A 23423-nucleotide genomic window follows, 5' to 3' on the forward strand; every position below is an offset into this window, starting at 1 on the left:
AATGATTTATAATCCTTTGGGTTTATACCCAGTAATGGGATTGCTAGGTCAAATGGTTTTTCTGGTTCTAGATCCTTGAGAAATTGCCACTGTCTTCCACAATTGTTGAACCAATTTACACTCCCACCAACAGTGTAAAAGCGTTCCTATTTCTCTGCATCCTCTCCAACATCTGTTGTTTCCTGACTTTTTAATGATTGGCATTGTAGCTGGTGTAAGATGGTATCTCATTGTGGTTTTGATTCGCATTTCTCTAATGACCAGTGATGATGAACTTTTTCTCATATGTTTTTGGCCGCATAAATGTCCTTTTGAGAAGTATCTGTTCATATCCTTTGCCCACTTTTTGATGGGGTTGTTTGTCTTTTTCTTATAAATTTGTTTAAGTTCCTTACATATTGTGGATATTGGCCCTTTGTCAGATGGAGAGATTACAAATATTTTCTCCCATTCTATAGGTTGCCTATTCACTCTGATGATAGCTTCTTTTGCTATGCAGAAGTTTTTTAGTTTAATTAGATCCCGGTTCCTATACACCAATAATAGACAAACAGAGAGCCAAATCATGAGTGAACTCCCATTCACAATTGCTGCAAAGAGAATAAAATGCCTAGGAAGACAACTTACAAGGGATGTGAAGGACCTCTTCAAGGAGAGCTACAAAACACTGCTCAAGGAAATAAAAGAGGACACAAACAAATGGAAAAATATTCCATGCTCATGGATGGGAAGACTCAATATCATGAAAATGGCCATACTGCCCAAAGTAATATATAGATTCAATGCTATCTCCATCAAGCTATCATTGACTTTCTTCACAGAATTAGAAAAAACTACTTTAAATCTCATATGGTACCAAAACAGAGCCTGTATAGCCAAGACAATCCTAAGCAAAAAGAACAAAGCTGGAGGCATCGTGCAACCTGACTTCAAACTATACTACAATGCTACCGTAACCCAAACAGCATGGTACTGGTACCAAAACAGATATATAGACCAGTGAAACAGAAAAGAGACCTCAGAAATACCACCACACATTGACAACCATCTGATCTTTGAAAACCTGACAAAAACAAGCAATGGGGAAAGGATTCCCTATGTAATAAATGGTGTTGGGAAAACTGGCTAGCCAAATGTAGAAAACTTAAACTGGACCCCTCCCTTACACCTTATATAAAAATTAACTCAAGATGAATTAAAGACTTAGACCTAAGACCTAAAACCATAAAAACCCTAGAAGAAAACCTAGGCAATACCATTCAGGACATAGGCATGGGCAAAGGCTACATGGCTAAAACACCAAAAGAAGGTTTGTTTAAAGTGGGTTTGAGTTGGCTGAAGGGGTTTGAGTTGAGAGATATTAATGCCTGGCGCAGGACTGAGATATCCATTCAGGGGTTAATTGGTTATTTTGCAACTTAGATACAAGTTCTTTGAGGAGCCCATTAGGCCTCACAGTTAAACCAGTTTTCTTGGACATATTTGGGATATGAAAGTTATATTGAATGCCTTCTTTGAGAGCCTGGTGTGATTCTGAGAAACGAAATGTGTGCTTTGATTACTACCACTAATATCCGGAACTCCAAGGGGAAAAAGGAGTGTCCTAGAGAAGCTTCATATTACAGCCTTAGTATACAGAGAGACATGTGCGATTTTGATTTATATTTTGGATATCTGTTAAGCAAGGGATTCACAGAGTTCTTTATTCTGAAGGGACAACTCTTAGGCAATGACCAAATAATTTGCGAACATTTGCTTGTGAGGCAATTTGCTGACCAGGGCATCCAGTGCTAAGATGACTACCTGAAGTCCGGCCAATCATGCTGACCCCGGGGTTCTGTCCTTTTATCAGGAAGTAAAACAACAAAATTTCAGTGAGTTCTATCACTTACAATGATGACAGTGCCATCCATACAGCCTACAAACTCGCATTGCTGAACACTCAGTTAATCCCAAGGGGCTCTTCATGTAGCCAACGGGTTTGAGGGAAAGGTGACTTCATTTAACACCATTGCATCTGTCAAGGAATTGACAGTGGAGACCACCCCTTCCACGTTAATTATCCAGAGGGACTAGGTTTGGCTCCATATTATATTAAGGAGGCCTCAGTAGCAGTGCTGAGTTTTTGGGATGCTGCTTTTATGATCCAAGGCATAATGGGCAACTGGTTATGGAGAATCACAGGCTCAGGGTCTGCAAGGGCCTCTATTTCCAGGAGGTCCCAGTATGTGGCCAACATTTTTTGCTCTAATGCTATATATAGCACAGGGTCAGGAAGGTCAGTTTCTTGTTTCAAAAGTCCATGGGCTACCTATGGCCATCATAGGTTGTCCAGAGACTTAAGGAGGCATGAAAGGAGCTTGCTAAATCTTCTATAGTGAATCTATCAAGTGTCTGTCATTCTTTTTTTCCTAAATCAATGATTTTAATAACAAAAAATATACTTCTGAGGGAAAATAACTGAGCTCATTGGTCTGTAGTCCTTCAAACAAAGAAATCTGATTTTTAGCTGAGAGTAACTATTAAAGCTGTCGAGATCAATACAATTCAATGACTCTCCATTTTAATGCAAAGATAAACCTCGTTCTTATTTTCTCTTACGAGGGATATTTTACTGAGATGAGAGGCCAAATTTCATTTTTCAGAAGATAGCTTTACTTTGATCTTCATTTTCTTCCTGTCAAGCTCATACACAATAGCATGTCTTGTGAGAGTTTGTTTCATAGCCAACCTTTTGCCACAGCCAGCATGTTCACACATAAATGGGTGCTTCTCCTTATGAAAAGAAAGAAGACAGCTCTGGAGATTAAATACAGTTCTTCTGCAGTCTTCTCTTGGATGTTGACATACATCTCTTTCTGAGGCATGAGTTTTCACAGGTTATCTGAGATAATCTTCACATTTGAATGTTTTCTGGCATACATCATGTTATTTCCTTTCTATGGATTTCTCTCATGTGCTTTGGAAGCTCTGTCCATGTTTCTGCCACAAAAGAACATCCCTATTGACATATAATTTTCTGATGAACCTGCATCTGTCCTCCCAGCCTGCAGGGTGAAACAAAGTGTTTTCCACATCCTTCAAGGTTAAACTTGAATAGGGGTTTATTTTCATGCTGGCACTGATGGATTTTCAGCTGCTGATGCTTCTTAAAGGTCTTCTTACATCCTTCAAAATTGCATACATATTGCTTTTGCAGATTTTCATGTTTGCATGCAAAATGTTTCTTCCAGTTGGATTTTGTGTGGGATTCTTTTTTTTTTTTATCACAGCCACTAGCTGCACAAATAAAAGGCTTTTCTCCAATGTGAATCAGGAATGTGGCGATTCAGAAGGTAGCTCCTGATGAAGGCTTTGCCACACCCTTTATAGTCACAGGCCTCTGCAGGATCAGCTAAATTTAAGTTGGAAAGAATTTAGAGCCTTTTATTTGAGTGATCCCCAATTAAGGTTAGCTTATTTGGAAACAGCAGTATCAGAGACATTAAGTAGAATTTGTAAATGGGAATATATTGCCTCCAGAATGAAAAAAAGAACTAAAAGATGTTGAAAGTTTATGTTTATAATGACTATGTCAAATAAAACTCCTTAGGGGAAGATGTTATCAACTTAATATCAAACCTGTGCTGCTGGAGAAAGGTGGGTGCAGTTAAGCTCTTGTCTGCAAAGATTGCATGCAATGGCAACACTGTTGAGGTGCCCTATAAGGCGAACTAGGAAAAGCATACTTTTTTCCTTGGAGATAAAGGCAAAATACAGTCAAGAGGCCATTGAAATAGCCATCAAAGTTAAATATTAGCAAAATCTATAATAGCAAAGTATTTACTGGTTATTAGTTAAATGATGTAATTTTAATAATTTAGGTATTACACATGAGAATCACAATAGATGAAAACACAGCATTGTAATAAACCACCCTGAGGCATCTGCCTTTATTTATTTTTTTTGAGGTTTGCAAATATTAGTTAAATTTTATATAAATAAGTTTGAATTCTTGAAGGTCCTTTTAAAATTTACATTGGAACATCTTAACTGTTTTAATAAGGGGGCCCACAGGGTCTTGTTTCTCAGGCTTATTTTTCGGTGCCAAAAACTTTATTTAATTTTAATGCATTGCTCATTGTTTCAGAACACATATGCTCAAAATGGAATTTAGAAAACCCTATAATTAAAGTAAAAAATACCTATTTTTTCTCTATTTAAATTTTTTTTAAGTTTTTGTTTCTTTGTTAGTTTGTTTAAGAGATGGGGGTCTCATTATGTTGCCAAGGCTGGCGTGCAGTGGCTATCCACAGGTGCAATCATAGCTCACTACAACCGTGATCCTCCTCAGCCTCCTGAGTAATTGGGACTACAGGCATGTACTACTGGACCAGGCTCTATTTTATATTTAGTTACTATCCCAAGAATATCCGAAGTATTATGTTTAAATTTAGCAAGATCCCTGAGTAAAACTCTAAGTTGAGACCCAGTATGATTAAGTCTGTAAAGCTTTGTCAATCGGTGTATTTTAGCAGATCTTAAAGTTAAGTTAGAACCTATCTTTTACAGACAGAAAAGCCCAATCAGTACACATTTCATATTAGTGTTATAAAAAATATTTTAGCAGATTTTTGGATTTCTAATTTGGTTAATTTATGTACAAATTTTTTGTGTGTATACGTATATATATAGAGTTATATAAGTAAGTAAATAAATATGTATATATATACACGCACTATTTATTTTTAAATTTCTTCTCCTATATCAAAGTTTTCTCTTTATTCCATTATTTCTCCTCTGTTTTGGGCTTCTAGCCTCCTGAAGTCATGGTTTTTAGTTTCCATCTGTATCTAATAGTTCATAATTCAAACCTGGGTGGTTACAGGAAAGGAGTTGGGGAAGTGGCCCAGTGGTCTGCCTCGTAGGCAGCCATTCTTCATCCTAAGGCTTCCCAGTGTACCTGTGAAAGAATGGGATTTCACTTGAGAGCTGCAGTCACCTGTCCTTGGGACATGCAATAAGTTCCTTTAAGTTTTTGTCCCTTTGCATGTTGACCTGCAGGGGCACTTACTAAAGCCCAATCACACTGGCTAGGGGCCTTGCATCATTTAAGCAACTGGGTAACTTTTGCAGGTGTTCAGAAGGGGGTTGCTGGGGTGAGATATTTGTTTCCTTGCCACAGACAGCCTCTCTGGGTTAAACATTGAATGGCTGGTATCCATCGGGGCAGCCCATGATATTCCCGAGGATTTGGGGAACTTGAAGTTCCCTAAAAACAGCAACAAAATATGCAGCAAAGAAGGCAGGTCGACGGCTACGCGACCAGAGCAACACTATGAGACAGGGGTGCCATTTCTTTACCATGGGGGAACCCAGCCAACATCTTTTTTCACAAAGGTTGCCTGAAACACATGGACAAATCATCATTCTGCCCTAATTAATGATTATAAAATAAAAAGTATCTGAAACAAGTCTCAATCAATTTAGAAGTTTATTTTGCCAAGGTTAAGGGCATGCCTGTGACACAGCCTCAGGAAGTCCTGACAACATATGCAGGGCAGTTGTGCTACAGCTTGGTTTTAAACATTTTAGGGAGACAGAAGACTTCAATCAATACATGTAAGATGTACATTAGTTTGGTCTGGAAAGGTGGGACAACTTGAAGTGGTGGGGGCTTCCAGGTCATAGGTAGATTCAAAGATTTTCTGATTGGCAATTGGTTGAAAGAGTTTATCTAAAGATCTGGAGTAGAAGAAAGTGACTGCATTAAGATAAGGGTTTGTTGAGATCAAGGTTCCTATCGTGCAGGTAAAGTCATCAGGTAGCAGGCTTCAGAGAGAATAGATTGTAAATGTTTCCAATCAGACTGAAAGAGTCTGTTCTATCAGTCATAGGGTCTCTGTTTTAATGTCAATGCTGGTCAGTTGTGCCTGAATTTCAAAGGGAGGAGAGTATAATGAGGCATGTCCAGCCCTTACTTCCCATCGTGGCCCTGAACTAGTGTTTCAGGTTAACTTTGGAATGCTGTTGGCCATGGAGATGGTCTATCAGTCATTTAGTGGGCTTAGAATTTTATTTCTGGTATACGTAATAAAAAAGGAAACAAAGAGGTAAGGGCATCTGGGGTCAGCCTCTGTTGAACACAGTGACTAGAAAGAGGATAGAATGCCCAACGCCAGAAAGTGCAGTTTTAGTGGCCCATCACTCCCATATCCATGGGGTGGGCCTCCACCAAGGCTTTTATTGAGCCTCCAGAGTTTAATCTGTTAGCACTGTTCATTAGAATATTCTGAGAGATGTGGGGATACATGGCAAGCACAGACAGACACAGCAGCAGGCAACAAGGCTAAAGCACAAGCTCCAGTTCTGTCCAAGTCACTCTCATAGAGGTCTGGAACCAATTAGTAAGCCAAGAGCAGCCTCTTGAAAAGCTATCCAAGAGTCAGCAGTCACGGCCATGCTATCTGCTCACAGTGCAAATTGTTTTATAAGATTTAAGGATTATTTTGATGGAAGGATACAACACACTGTCACTCAAATACATGAAAGGCAGAATTTCTTATTACTTTCAGCTATTAATAAGAGAAGGCTGCCAGGCAGGGCCATATAGGGAATTGCACTCAGGGACAGGGTAGCAGCAAAAGAGAGCTGTAGGAGGCAGCTATTTAGGGTATCCATGGCAAGCAAGGTGGGGTTAGCTAGGTTTCTCAGACTGCCTTCTGGTTGGTTATAATGCTGTGCCTAATTGTCTGGTATTTGGCCTGGAGCAATTAGGGCTTGTGCATAATGACCCACAGTGTGAGAACCTGATTAAGGAAGTCGTTGGAGTGTGGAAGAAATCAGGCTCTGAGAAAGGGCAATTGACCAGTCTCTAACCAGAACCTCAAAATTGACTAAAGATATTAAAAAATTAAAAATCCCAAACCAAAAACTATATGTCTACATTATACCACAGGTAAAACAGGATTATGACTTAATAGTGGTAATAATTTTTAATTTTTTAAATTCATTTTGAAAAGTCTTATTCTAAAATGATTGAATTAGGAAAGTTACCTACATATTTTAAATTTCCATTCCTGAGACAGGAAGAAAAAAAGTGTTTGTCTTTTCCATTTCTGAATTCCCAAGAAACTACAGACATAAATTACTAGCTAAAACAACAGCATAAGCCCAAACAAAAAGCATCTCAGAAAAAAGAACAGGTATTTATGCTTTCTTTGTTCTGTTGATGACTCTCAAAAGTGGCATATATAGCAAATATGATAAATTAATATACTTATCTATAATTTCTATCTCTTATATTGAATAAATGATAGTGACAGTTACAATAAATTCTATGCCTTTTCACAGGTATATTGCACAAATTTAAGGAAAATAAGTGGCTTTACTGAAGTACAATTGATATAAAATAAGCTGTCTATATTTAAAGTAACAAATTTTATACTTTTTAATCAAATATATCAGTATACATCTCTACATAGTTACACATAAAAAATAGACAGAGTAGGTAAATAGATGATAGATAGATAAATAGATAGATAAGTTTGCTAGGGTTGCCATAACAAAGTTCCACAACCTGAGTTAAACAACAGAAATTTATTTTCTCATCATTCTAGAGGTTAAAAGTTTAAGGCATTAGCAGGGTTAGTTTCTCCTGAGACATTCTCTTTAGGTTGTAAATAGCCACCTTGTTCTCCCCGTGCTCTTCCCTCTGTATTTACTGAGTCATAATCTCTTCTTCTTATAAGGACACCAGTTATATGGGATTAGGGCCTACTCATTTAATCACATTTCTAAAGACCCCATCTCCAATTACCATCCCATTCTGAGGTGGTGCTAGGGGTTAAGACTTCAACATATGAATTTTGGAGGGATGCAATTCAGCACACACACACACACACACACCCCCCCACACACACACACACACGATTGACCCTGTTTGCGGATGACATGATCTTTCATCCAGGAGACCCTGTCATCTTAGCCCAAATCTTCTTAGGCTGATAAGCAACTTCAGCAAAGTCTCAGGATACAAAATCAATGTGTAAAAAAATTGCTAGCATTCCTATACACCAACAGTCAAGCTGAGGGCCAAATCACCAACAAACTCACATTCACAATTACCACAAAAAGAATAAAATACCTAGGAATACAGCTAACTAGGGAGGTGAAAGATCTCTACGAGGAGAACTACAAACCACTGCTCAAATAAATGAGAGAGAACACAAACAAATGAAAACATATTACATGCTCAAGGATAAAAAGAATCCATATCGTTAAAATGACCATACTGCCCAAAGTAACTTATAGATTCAATGTTATTTCCATTATATTGACATTTTTCACAGAACTAGAAAAAACTATTTTAAAATTCATATGCAACAAAAAAGAGCCCAAATAGCCAAGGCAATCCTAAGCAAAAAGAGCGAAGCTGGAGGCTTCACGTTACCTGACTTCAAACTATACTACAGGTCTACAGTAACCAAAACAGCATGGTACTCATACAAGAACAGACACATAGACCAATGGAACAGAATAGAGAACCTAGAAATATGACCGTACACCTATCTGATGTTCAACAAACCTAACGAAAACAAGCAACGGGGAAAGGATTCCCTATTCAATAAATGGTGCTGGGACAACTGGCTAGCCATATGCAGAAGATTGAAACTGGACCCCTTCCTTACTCCACATACAAAAATTAACACAAGAGGGATTAAATACTTAAATGTAACCCATGACTATAAAAACCCTGGAAGAAGACAACACAGGCAATACCATTGAGGACATAGGCTTGGGCAAAGATTTCATGACAAAGAAGCCAAAAGCAATTGCAACAAAAGTAAACATTGACAAATGGGTTCTAATTAAACTAAAGAGTTTCTGCACAGCAAATGAAACTAGAAATGGAGTAAATAGATGACCTACAGAATGGAGGAACATTTTTGCAAACTGTACATCTGACAAAGGTCTAATATACAGGATCTAAAAGGAACTTAAACAAATTTATAAGGAAAAATCCCAACGCCATAAAAATGTGGGCAGATGACATGAACAGACTCTTTCCAAAAGAAGACATACATGTGGCCAACAATCATATAAAAAAAGCTCAACATCACTGATCATTAGAGAAATGCAAATCAAAACCACAATGAAATACCATCTAACACCAGTCAGAATGGCAACTACAGAAAAGTCAAAAAATAAAAGATGCTGGCAAGGTTGTGGAGGAAAAGGAACACTTATAACCTGTTAGTGGAAGTATGAATTAGTTCAGCCTTTGTGGAAGACAGTATGGTGATTCCTAAGACAGAAATACCATTCAACCCAGCAATCCCATTACTAGATATATACCCAAAGGAATATAAATCATTATATTATAAAGACACAGGCATTCATATGTTCATTGAAGCTCTATTTACAATAGCAAAGACATGGACTTAACCTAAATGTCCATCAGTGGTAGACTGGATAAAGAAAATGTGGTACATATACTCCATGGAATACTCTGCAGCCACAAGAAAGAACAAGATCATGTCCTTTGCAGGGGCATGGATGGAGCTGGAGGCCATATCCCTAGCAAACTAATACAAGAACAGAAAACCAAATACCACATGCTCACTTATAAGTGGGAGCTAAATAATGAGAACAAATAGACACATAGAGAGGAACAACACACACTGTGGGCTAGGAGGAGGGAGACAATCAAGAAAAACAACTAATGGGTACTAGGCTTAAAACCTGGGTGATGAAACAAACCCCTGTGACAAAGTTAACCTATGCAACAAACCTGCACATGTACCTCTGAACTTAAAATTAAAAAAAAAAAGTTTTTAATAAATGACTTCAAATTCCACTTTTTAAAACTAGAAAAATAAAAGATGCAAAGTCGAAGTAAATGAAAAAAAATAAAGACCAGAGCACAAATTGATGAAGTACAAAGCAGAAAGGAATACATGAAATTAATAAACCTAAGATCATGTTCTGTGAGATTGTCAGTATCACTGGTAAATCTCTAGCAAGACTGAAAAGAAAAAAATATACAGAAGACACAAATTCCCAATATCAAGAATGAGAAATGCTGTATCAGTAAAATTCTTGAAAAATTAAAAAATAATAAGAGAATATTATGAATATCTATATGCCTATATATTCAATAAGTTAGGTTGCAGGATACATTAGCATACAAATATTTTATTTCATTTCTATATACTAACAATAAACAATTAGAAATTAAAATTTTCAGTAGCATCAAAAATATGAAATTCTAGACACAAACAATGAAGACGAGAAATTTTGGGAAGTAGAAACAAACAAAAAAAAATTATTTTCAAGTTCTTTCCAAGTCTTTCATGTCTCAATCAGCATTGTCTTTTTCCTATACTTAAAGGAAAGGCATTTAGTCTTTTGCTATTAAGCATAATGTTAGCTTTAGGTTTTTCAATGATGCTGTTAATTAGGTTAAGGAGCTTCCCTTATACAGGTATCCCTAGTTTTAAGAAGATTTTTATTAGTAATGGAATTTAAATTGTTTCCAAAAAAATTTTTTGTTCCCATACGAGTTTGTGTTTAGTTAATATTGGTGTATTACATTAATTGGTTTCAAATACCAACCTTGCATTCCTGGGATAAACCTATTTGATCATGATGTATGATCTTCTTTATATTGTAAGATTTGATTTGTTTATAATATGTATATCTATATTCATGAAGTGATATTGTTAGATTGTTTTCTTGTGATGATTTTGTCTGGGTTTGGTTTGTATCAAAATTGTACTGCAGGTTCTTTCCAGTGCTATAAGGCAATCAATACATAATAGGCATCCAGAAGGATAAAGAATAAATAAAACTGTCTTTATCTACAGACAATATGATCCTGAAAACTTACTAACCTCACTTATTTGTCTAATAGCTTTTTTGTGGATTCTATAGGATTTTCTGCATAACAATGTGAGAATGAACTCCACATCAGGAAATTTATGCAATCATTCTTGATAAAAATATTCCATAAATGAAGAATAGATAGAAGCATCTTATATATCCTATGGATGACAATTTGATAAAATGTACTAAAGTTATAATTCAAATACCTCTAATCTAGGCATCCCACTGTGGAACATTTACTCTACAGTTATCTCTAAAGCCATGCTAAAACTATAAATGTGACAGTTTAATTATTGGTAATAGCAGTAAGTGTTACTTAAATTATGAACCATCTTTTCAATGAAATGGTAAGTACAGAAAAAACAAACTGCAAACAAAAACCCTAACAACAGGAATATCTTCAAGCTATCTCATGTTAGAAGGTAAATGCCACAAAGGCAGGAGTTTTTAAACTACAGTGTTCTGTTGTATATCCAATTATTAGAACAGCACCCAAAACACAATAGGTACTCAATAATAGTTAATACACCTGAAACGCCATAGGTGTGTGAATGTACCATATACAGTACGTGGCATAGCTATAAAAGTACATTGTGCTCTAGTAAAAACTCAACAAATATATAGTACTATTATTTTATGAAGTAATACAAAAAGCTTTATATTATTTTATGAGTATACTGTTAAGTAAAAAGTATAGGACAATGCATCTAAAAACAACCTGTATGTAAAAAAAAAGGTAGAAAATAAGAATCCTATTTGTATTTGCTTGATAAGCAAAAGTATGTTTGTGTGTGTGTGTGTGCATGTATGTGTGTATATATGCTAAAAATTTGACATTAATAATTAACTATGATGGTAAATGCAAGTCACGAATAGAGGTGGGTGAATTTTATTGGAAGGCACCCAGGGTAGGTTGGAAACTTTAAACTGCATGAATATGTTTTGAATTGTGTGAGTATATGATCTATGAAGAATTTGCATAATTATACAAAACTTTGTGTAGTCATAATTTTGATAAGTGCTGCAAATAAAAATACAGTATCATGATATATATATAATACAGTGTGGGTATACTATATATAGTATAGCTGTAAAAACACATTGTACTCTAGTAAAAATTCAACAAGTATATGGCATTTTTATGAATGAATAAAAAACTTGATGTTAATTATTTTATGAATTCATGTGACAATATTGGGTAAAGTGTTTTGTATTATGTAATGAGATGTACGGTTTAGGTGTTTTTACCTCAAAGATATCTTGCTAGTACTGTAAATGTTATTATATTGTGTTTTAGTGTATAATTTATCATTCACTTAAGGTGAGGATGGTCTAATACAAAATTTACTTCCAAGCATTATTCAGCCATAAATTAATAAAGACAACTGACTCAATCTATCAGGGACTATGACTCCTTGACATGAAAAACTAACTTTAGAGTAAAACTCCAATAAGTGATACTTCACTTGCTAATAAAACTTTCTTTTCCATTTAATACAGACCACAAGTATGAAATGTTTAAAATGCTGCTGCCGATTTTATATTCCAAAGCAAAATGTAATACCAAATAATAGATCTGGGAATAAGAAAAGAGATATTAAATATTTTGTTTGCATTTTTATTAGAAAATAATTTAGCATCAAAATATAAGATATTAAATATTTTGTTTGCGTTTTTATTAGAAAATAATTTAGCATCAAAATATAAGGAATGTTAAATTAGAGGGAAAACTAAGGTGAAATACATCAAGACTGCAAGTACACTAACAACAAAAATAAAATAATGTGGATTTAGTTGTGATTTTTTGTAAGGGAGGCAGTGACTTACCAGTCCTACTTTTGATGACCCATTCTTAGTCCCTCTCCTTCTTAATATGTCAATATTAGACCTAGTTGATAATGCCCCCCTTTTTCTTTAAGGTTATCACTCTCTTCGGGGTGCTTTATGAACTTACTGGTTTCCTTTTAGTCTAAGTGGCTTTCCCTCATTTCTCCAACTTTAATCCTTAAATGTCTAAGGGCTCAGTCCTTGGCCCTAACACCTTTTTTTTTTTTCAATGTACACTCATTCCCTTGATGATCTCAGCTAATAAATCCTGTCTTTAAAAAGCCATCCATTCACTGATAACTCTGAAATTTATCTCTATTGTGGTACTCTCCAATTAAGTCCAAGTTCATATATTCAATTATCTATTTTACATTTGTAATTCTAAATAATGTCAATCTACATTAGTCATACTAACCATATCTAAAACCAAACTCCAGCCCCCACCCACCTCACTTTCACATTTTGCACTCTTGCTTATACAAATAAGTCGAAATGCTATTCTTCCAATTTCCACTAGCTGGAGGATAGGGAATAGTCATCACTGACTCTTTTCTCATACATTTTTCTCATACCCACAACCACCCATCAGCAAATTCTGCCGATTCATGTTCAAAATATACCTACTATGTTTCTAAGTATCCCACCTCTTTTTTGTCCAAGTCACCAATATATTTTACTTGGATTATTAAAATATCCTCCTAACTGGCTTCCCTGCTTTCACTCATCCCTCTGATGGATATACTCCACAGATAAGCCATAATAATGATCCTTTTATAACTTAATCAGAGCATGTCTTTTCCCTACTCAACTCTTACAGTGGGCCTTCACCTTAATTAGAGTAGGAGTCAAAGTCCTTACCATGGCCTATAATCCCTAATTGCCCTATCTGATTCTGCTAACCATCTGGCCATACCTGTATCACCCTCTTACTCACTCTGCTTCTGTCTCATTGGCCTTTCTGAACTTCCTTGAATGCACTCCAGTGTAATTCCTTTTCCTCAAAATGTCCTTAATTAAGTCACCTGCTCAGGTCTTTGCTCGGATGTTACCATATCAGAGATCTTCCCTGAGTGTCCTGTATAAAATAAACCCAGTGTTTTCTAGCTTTCTTGTTCTGCTTTATTTTCTTTTCCAGTTTTCATCACCAAATATATATTAATTTGTTTACTTTCAGGCTTTCTCCAGAATATCAGTTTCATGAAGGCAGAGCTCTTGTCTATTTTTTTCCTGTATGTATCCACAATCCTGATAAAATGCTTCTCAAAGGATAGGAAGCTTAATAACTACTTGCTGAATGAGTAAGTGATCAGAGAAGTAATAAAAATACCAATTATTCATGAACCTAGCGTTGTCAAATAAGACAGTAAGGATGTGAACCTGAAAATAGACATTTTTGCTCTCTTGTTATGCAGCAACAACTAAAATTTAGTATATAATCAATAGAGAAAACTTTCTGTTATAAACTTTTAAATATAATTGCAAAATAACAATTGGTTACGTGGATAAATACGTAATCCATTTTCACTAATGGCGAGGAATATAAAAATGAAATTAATGTGGAATGCAATTCCACAAAAATGAAATGCAATTATGCCAAATTACCATCCGCCTGTATTTCTTTCATTTTGTTTTGTTTAATGTTTTTTTGAGGGTGGGATATTTAACTTGTTGACCACAGCATTATATATGTTGAAATTATTTAAAAGAATTATTCACTTATAGAAATTAAACTACTTATCTAAATGGATAGAGAACTGATAGTTCTTCTGATTCTGTGGTCTTTCTTGGATTCCTTTATTGTAGTTGAGACAGTAAAAAACATTTTAAAAATTATACCACTTCTAGAAAGCACTGATAATTCTACAAAGTTCTTCAACATTCACAGTCAGATGAAACCAGGCTTTGCTTTGCATAAATCAAAAAAGAAATCATCCAATATAAATTTGTAAAAATTATGACAATCTAATTTGATAAAGCCCATTTGTGTTCTCACATCTGCTGAAGAGGTGGGAAAATGTTCCTATAAAGGCCAACCATAAATATGTCCTCTCATGATACCCATCTTTAAAGGTAGAAACCAGGTAGAAAAAGAACTAGATACAAATCACAGAGATCTCAGGTAGCAAAGATAATTACATATGCCTTTATCAAAAATGACTCAAAGGAGCCCCATGTTATTTGAAAACCTCTGTTAACCACCAACCATGATAAAATTATTTTCAAAAATAGGTTATATGCCTACTTAGAAAGATAAGCAACATGGTCCACGCAAATACAGTTTAATGGATCAAATTAAGTATTTCAATTCCTAATAAATGTTGGAAACTGTATGTGAATGTATTGACAATGAATTATCAAGATAATCTCTATATGATTTTAGAGTATTGTGCTTTGAGAGGTAGGACATCCTGGATTACTCAACCTGTAGGTAAGTGGTGAATCTTAAGTCTCAAGCAGTAGTTAGAATCTCTGAATCTGCTCTCAGAGAACACCTAGGCTTGACTCAACTTTTCAGAGCAACATGGTGAGCTTTAGCAAAGCGCATGACACATTCAGAAGTCTAAAGAAGTCCCACTGCTAGGGTGAAAGCACAGCATTAGGTAAGTGCCCAGCTCACAATCTGTAAGCACCTAGAGACTTGATTTTTGAAATAATATGTTTAATGATTGAGAAATGCATGTTGTTTTTCATCCTGGGAAAAAAACCTGAATGTTAATATGTGTACTCAATTTTCTTAATTATTTTTAATAAACAGGAAGCATTGGCTTATTTGATGAGTTTCTTTTTAGAATTTTTTGTAATTCCAATAAAAGAGAAATGATGTCATGTTATTAAAACCTCTTACAAGAATGTTAATTTTGAAGCCTTGGGAGAGTTACTAATTTATATGGTTTGGTATTTATCATAAACCTACTGACTAAAGCATTCCTAACAATGATAAATTAAGCAGGATTAGGCAGAATAAAATTATAGTTTTTCTAATCTTGGCCAGTAAAATGTTTTATAAAACAAAAAAATTAACAGAAACTACAATAGATGTAATTTTAGGGCTTTTTGACATCCAAGTTAATATAGCAATCCACTGAACTTGAATGTGCAATTGTAATGGTTTTGTGTAGATTTGTGCAAGGTAACTTCAAATAGTTCTTTATTACTGCTCAGCAATCCATCTGTGTTACTCTATAAACTTTGTCTCAATTTTCCCAATGATTACTTCAATTTTCTCCACATCTGTGAATGTCTCCTGACTACCTGTTACATTCCATCATCCTTCCCATTGGTATGTTTGTGCTCCATTATACTTTCTCAGGAATAGTAGCCAACTTCTTTTTCCGGAGTATTCAACTACAATTTCTCAACTAATATTTTCCATCAAATATATTAATCTTCAGGCCTCTATCCCATATCTTCCTGTACTTACAGCCCTATCTGTCCTCCACTCTGTAGATAATCTTTTAAAAATTATTTATGGCTAGGCATGGTGGCTGACACCTGTAATCCCAGGACTTTGGGAGGCCAAGGCAGGTGTTCAAGACCTTGAACACCTCCTAGGTCAGGAGTTCAAGACCAGCCTAGCCAACATGGTGAAACCCTGTCTCTACTAAAAAAAACAAAAAAAAAAAACAAAAAACAAACAAACAAACAAAAAAAAAACAAAAATTAGCTGGGTGTGGTGGTGCGTGCCTGTAATCCCAACTACTCGGGAGGTTGAGGCAGGAAGAATTGCTTGAACTGGAGAGGTGGAAGTTGCAGTGTGCCAAGATTGCGCCACTGCACTCCACCCTGGGTGACACAGCGAGACTCCATCTCAAAAAAAACAAAAAATTACACTTTTTTGTCTCTGTTCTCTAATTACTAAGACACTCCATGCCAACATGGCTCTATAGCATTATTTTATGGAACATTCCTTCCTACAGTCATCAATGACCTCCATTTTGCCAAATCCAAGGCACATTTTTAGTCTCCATTTAATTGATTTCTCAGCAACATCTGACAGTGTTTCCTTGTTTTTGAATTACCCTCTGCTATACTTTGGATATTTGAGCCTCTAAACCTCATGTTGAAATTTGATATCCAATGTTGGAGGTGGGGCCTAAAGGGAAGTGTTGGGTCATAGGGGTGGATCCCTCATGAATGGCTTGGTGACTTCCTTGTGGTAATGAGTGAGTCCTCTCTTAGTCCTCCAGGCCCCACTGCCCCTGTGCTGGCTGTGAAAAAATGTCTGCAACCTCGCTTCCCTCTCCCTTGCTTCCTCTCTCACCATGTGATCTCTGAACATGCTACTGGCTCCCTTTCACCTTTCACCAGGCATGGAAGAAGCCTGAAGCCCTCACCAGAAGCAGATATGGGCACCATGCTTCTTGTACAGCCTGTAGAAACATGAGCCAAATAAACTTCTTTAAAAAAAAATGACCCAGTCTCAGGTATTCCTTTTTAGCAACACCAACAGACTAATAGACCTTGTTACCTCATCAGCTTACTCATCAGCTCTCTTTATGCAGTATACTTGACCAATGCCAGAATTAAAGCAAGTACCCAAATTAAAGCAAAAACAATGGGAATGTAAGAAAAAAAAGAAATACAACAAATGACACGCAGACTTGATCATCCACAGATAATTATGTCATCATTGCAGAGACTATCAGCTGACTACCAAAATCCTTTCTGCTTTCTTTTACAGTAGATGGGCATGTTATCTTTAAACTCTATTACATTTTTCACCCTCCCTTGCAGTGATCTGTGACCATGTGCTGAATTTCTTATAAAGAAGCACTGTAACTGTCCTAGAAAACGTCCCACATATACTTATACTTTCCTTTTTCATGGGGGCATGTTGAAGATGACAGAGATTCAGTCAGCTTGGGTCTTTGAATGACTCTATGGAGTAGAGACAACCTCCTTCTCATCCTTGTGCACACACATTTTTCTGGATTGATTGCTCTGTAAACTTCAAACTTTGATTTGCATCAGAATCACCCAGGAAAGTTTGTTTAAACACAGATTGTTGGCCTTCAGTATCAGTTTCTGACTCAACAGACAGAGGATGGAGCTGAAGAATTTTTATTTCTAACAGCTCCCAGGTTATGGCTACAGGGATCCTACTTTGGGGAGCACTGCCTTAGACTATGGCATAGAATGAAACAAATGTCCATTTTTCTGAGCCATTACATTTTGAGTCTATTGTTAAAGAGCTTTAGTCTTCCCTATCTCATTCGGAAATGATTATGGAAACTTGATGAGAATTATTTTATTTTTATGCTGTCATGCGCACTTAATTTGGCATAAAATAGAGCGAACCCTTATAAGGTAACATTGAGTGACTCGAAAATGGGTCAAACTACTGTATCCAAGTTCTCCGGTTTGTCATCTTCCTACTTTTTGTGCTGTTCTCTTAAAACTGATTCCCCAGGTCCCAGGTAGCAGTTTCCACTTCAAAGTTGTTCAAATGCATGAATAATTAAAAGTATTAAGGATTAGAGCCACAGAAATGAGGAGGCAAAAAAAGAGGAGAAAAGGCACTTCACAAAACAACATGGTTTTGCATTTTGAAAATAGGAAATAGCAAATAATATTTTGTCCCACAATTTATCTTGTATTATTTGGGTGGGGATGGTAAATATATGTGCTGTTTGGAGCTTAGAAAGAAAAAATGCTATTCAGAGAGGGTGGATGCACTGGATAGGAGTTAACACTCAGTGGAATTGCTCACTGATTCAAGTTCTACAAGTGATTAGGTGAGAAATCTTGGACAACCAACTTCCACCATGAGGGGAGTATAATCTAGACAAGCGCTAATATGCCAACTAGATTTGACAATTTGTAACTCTATAACTAACTGCTTGTTTTGTAAGAAGGGAAAGAATACGACCATTAAATACTGTAATAACACATACATGGTAGGCTGAAACATTTTTGATAGACACATATATTTTACAATGTTTAAGTAGAATAGAAGGAGCCATCCAGGCTTATACTTAATATATGTCAGTTTAAATACCATAGTGTTAAGCTTCATGGTATGAAACAGAAAATTGAGAAACGTTGAGTCTTAGCAATTTTCAAGCAGTAGGGACAAAGAAGAGAGCTTTCACTCTTCCAAAGACAATTTGTATAATTGACAGGGGTGTACAATCTTTTGCTTCCTTGGGCCACACTGGAGGAAGAATTGTCTTGGGCCACATCATATGAAATACACTAACACTAACAATATCTGATGAGCTTAAAAAAAGAAAAAGGTTCATGCATAAATCTCATAATGTTTTGAGAAAGTTTACAAATTAGTGTTGGGCTGCATGCAAAGCTGTCCTGGGCTGCATGCGGCCCACGGGCCCTGGGTTGGACAAGCTTGGCAGCTTTACTAATGTTTTGTGCTTTAATTTGTCTCAAGACGGGCTTAATTAATTATCTCATAAATGTAATTAGGCTGTTTAATAACTGAACACAGATTTTTTTTCTCTATCTCTCATTTTTGTTTATTTGTTTTCTACTAGCAGAATTGAGTTATTCAAATTGACAGTCTCTTGATTGGTTGATATTCAAGACACTTTGAATTATTCAAGAAACCACTTAGACAAAATAATGTTCCCCAGTTTTTTGTTTTCTTGTTTATTTTTGTTTTATTTTCTTCATTCCTTTCATTTTAATCATAAATCCTAAAGGTTACACGGAAATTGTCCCCAGGTTAATAAAGATAACCTAATCTTTTTTTTTCCTGGAAACAAATCTTTTAATTCCTTATAATTTTATCTCTCTCCTTCTTGGCTACCATGTAAAAAATGGGCAAATTGCCAAGGAAGAACAAAGTGTGGTAAGTTAGGCAAACCTGAAAATGAAAGGATAAATTAGTGAGAAAAAGAGAAACATTCTACTGAGGAAATGTAAAGTTCATATGGTTTCTTTAAGGCAGGAAGAGAAGTGATGGATGACTACTAAAATCAGTACATTGTACAATGTATTAGAAAGCCACATTCACTGGAAGTAAAATCCATAAGAGATTATATTTTAATATTAAGATGATTTCTAGGAGGAGTAGAAACCAATTATGGTGTAGAAAACTTGACAAAAATATTAGAGGTCTGTTCTCAAGCCCCAGCTTCTCCATTCCATACCTTACAAGGTTAACTGGTTATTGAGTGAGCTGAACTTAAAAATGTGTTCAAGAAGCCCCTTTATTTTTCATGAACTCTTCAAAATCTTTCCACCCCCTGATAGCACATTATGAACATCCCATAACTTTCAAGTCACTTCTATTTTCTTTTCAATCATTATGACTCACTCTCTGTTATTCAGATGTTCTTTCCAATCTAAATCAGAGCTCCAAACTCTAATTCCATTCAAAGTTTCTCTCTTCTGCACAACTCAAGATTGATCCGTGGCTCAAAGGCTTCTAGTGACAAAAGGCATGTTGACATTTTTTTTCACTTTCCATCATCCTTTTCTTTCTTTTTCTACCTCCTTCTAGAATGAGGTGAGAAAGGAGAGTTGGTGGAAGAGATACAAATGTCTTCCTTCCCCCTATTTTTATAGTTAGGTCTTTGTTTTTGTTGCCTGGCAGCATTCATATATGATTGCTTATGTAAGGTATGTATGTGAATATTTAAAGAGTTCTTGTAGGGACCTCTACAATGCACACTATTGTCACATGGGTGTCAGGCCCTGGAGACTCTCCTTTTGGTAGGCTTCCCTCTTTCTTAGGGTACATTCAAAAAGACTTAAGCTGGGCTATGTTATTCTGCCTCTATTGGCCCATGCACCTTTGCCAGCTCCAATGGTGGAAGTGCAAGTCCCTTTATTCTTTTCCCTACACGTTCCTGTGCAGTAGTGGGCTGCTCAAGCCACATTCTCACCCATAGAAGATTCCATGCAGTAAAGAGGCCTAAGCTTTCATATGCATAAATGCATCCACCCTTTAGAGGACTCGGTTAAGCACTGTCTAGTGTTCTCCTCCAAGAAATGCCCCAAGATGAGACTGAGAATCTGTGGCTCATAAACATTCAACCATGGTGTGAGAAACAGTCTACATCTTTCAAAACCACTGCCAGTCTCTCTGCATGCTTTTCTAAGGTTACATTGCCTTGGGAGAGAAAAAGCTTCCATTCCCCATTACTCTCCTCTGGTCTGACAAGCCAACAATCCAAATGAATTCCCTCTATACATAAACCCCTCTAGACCTGGCCTTACTTAGTCTGGATGGGTTGTGGGTATGAGGGTCAAAAGACTTACCCTGCAATCTTTGATTAAATACTATAAGGGTTACTTTAACTACTTGACACTCTAAAATATGGGGGCAATTTCTGCCTAGTATTATCAGCCTTGGGTCTTTGGCTGAGAATACAGGAAAATAACATTAACTTCTTGCAACAGAGGTATTGTAATGTTGGACAAATTATTTAACCTTTACCCGAGTTCCCTATCTGGGCTGCTGTATTAATTTCTTTTGGCTGCTATAACAAATTACCACAAACTTGGTGGCTTATGACAACACAAAATTAAAATGAATCATCTTATATTTCTACAGGCCAGAAGTCAAAAATCATTTCCACTGGGCTACAGTCAAGGTGTTGACAGGGCTTTTTCCTTCTACAGACTCTAGTCGGTTATCCATCTCCTTGCCTTTTCTAGCTTCTAGAGGCCACCTGTCTTCATTGGCTCCTGCTTCTTCCTCCCATCATGCCCATTTCTTGCTTCCAAAGTCACTTCCTTTCTGCTCTCCTGCCTCCCTCTTATAAAATTGCCGTGACTACACCAGGCCTACGTGGGCAATCCTGAACAGTCTCCTTATCTCCAGATGCTTAGCTAAATCACATCTGCACATTTTACCTATATGGTACACATTTTACTTATATGGTGGCAGTCACAATTTCTAAGGATTGAGATGTTGATATTTAGGGGGTCATTACTCAGCTTGCTTCACTTGCTTTGAGGATTAATAATATTAAGTACTTGCCATGATATCTGGCACATATGAGCACTTAACATACTTTCTGTTCTTCTTCCTAACTTCTCATCCTATTTATTAGGTTGTGTGATATTTTGGTTAAGGCACTTGATTGCCAAAGGGCCTTTGCTGCCTCATCTGTAAAACTAGATATATTTATAGTATTCTCTTTGAAGATATAATGATGAATAAGACTGATTTAACTTCTGTCATCCTTAAGCTCATATTCCAAGGGAGCAGATAATAAAATAGGTACATATATAATGAGATATTAATTAGTACCATAAAACAGTTCAGCAATCTAGTCAGGGAAGGAGAGATCGTTTGATGCAGAGTCATGCATGCTTCACCCTCAGTTTATTACCATCTGCAAATGGCACCTACATAGAAAAAGACCAAGTGACCTGAAAGAGTATCCCTGCCCACTCTACCCTTTATTCTGTGTCTTTTTCTCTGACTTAACTTTTTATGACACTAATTCCTATGTTATATTATATTTAGCTATTTTGCTTTTTTTTTTTGTTTGCATCATTCAGAAAAAATGTAAGTTTCAGAACAACGGGGATGGAGTTGGTCTCGTGCATTATTATAACCCTATAACGGTCTGACAAGAGTCGAAATTAATGCTTATCAAGTGAATAAAGTTATAAATCTCATAAAATAATAGTTATGAAAATAGGAAATAATTTCAAGTATACTTAGATTAAATATTTTAATCTGTCCAAATAATAAAGATAATTTATAAAACAGTTTTATTAAAAGTAAAGCCAGTGGTGATATTTAAACTTTACAAAAATTATTCTAGTTGTAATTCACTGCCAATTATACAGTTTACAATGATGATTTTACTTGGTGACATGTTTACAAACTAGCAGGTCTTAATTTATGATTTTCAGGATGTCAGACATTGAAATTTATGCCCTTGTTAATGAATTGTTGATTGAAAAAAGAACACATGTATTTCACTATTAGTTTAATTAGTAATCTTAGATATATTATTTTGTTTAAATGTGCAAATTGATAATAATGAAATTCTTGCTTCGGAAATCTATTTAAGTAAATAATATTCCAAGGAAAAAAAAATCTTCTTTAAAAACAAAGTCCCATTTAAGAATCCAACTTATTTTCAAACTTGAGTTTGGTGTAAGTTATGCACATAAAATTCAAATAATTTTTCTTAAATTAAAAAAAGGTGTATATATACTGATTATATGACCTAGAAAAATTAAATGCAGAGCTCGTGTCCTGTCTAAACATACATCTTTGTCAGAATTTTCTGCTAGTTCCAGCTATCTACATCATAACTAAAGTTTATTATTTTGAGAACTGGTGAACGTGAGCACTCTAAATTGTTTCCAAGCTACATTTTTCTATGATGAGGTCAAACAATATATTTTCAGCAAAAGGTACCGGAAGGGTTCAGGATGGGTGACGCTTAGTGAGTGCAGCCTTTCAAACATCCTCAGTTCCCTTACAGGTAAAGTGTGCAGAAGGCGGTGAATAGATTCTGCTTATAAGCTGAGATCAGCAAATATCTCTTGCTTATCTCAGTTTATCATTTTTAATCCACTCTGTTTTGCACAACCCTTCTTAAAGCCACTTAAGCCAAGCCCCAAGACCCTATTTAAAAAGCCTGTCCTGACTTCCTCAGATTCAGAAGCTCCTAAAACTTGCCTGTGGAGTGTTCTTCCTTGCTGCAGCAAGCTCAGTAAATTTGACATTGTATGACTACAGATGAATCCCTGGCAGCCTTTGGCCAATGAGCTTCAAGACTACCACTAATTAAACATGT

The 23423-nt window shown here is 36.0% G+C and overlaps 1 pseudogene; it reads right to left on the bottom strand.

The window, feature by feature from the left end:
• Positions 1-2279: 2279 nt before the first annotated feature.
• Positions 2280-23423, bottom strand: part of LOC107976044 (transcription factor IIIA-like) — a 47199-nt pseudogene continuing 26055 nt past the window's right edge.

The sequence above is a fragment of the Pan troglodytes genome, chromosome 6 (genome assembly GCF_028858775.2).
Source record: "Pan troglodytes isolate AG18354 chromosome 6, NHGRI_mPanTro3-v2.0_pri, whole genome shotgun sequence".
Taxonomy (NCBI): domain Eukaryota; kingdom Metazoa; phylum Chordata; class Mammalia; order Primates; family Hominidae; genus Pan; species Pan troglodytes.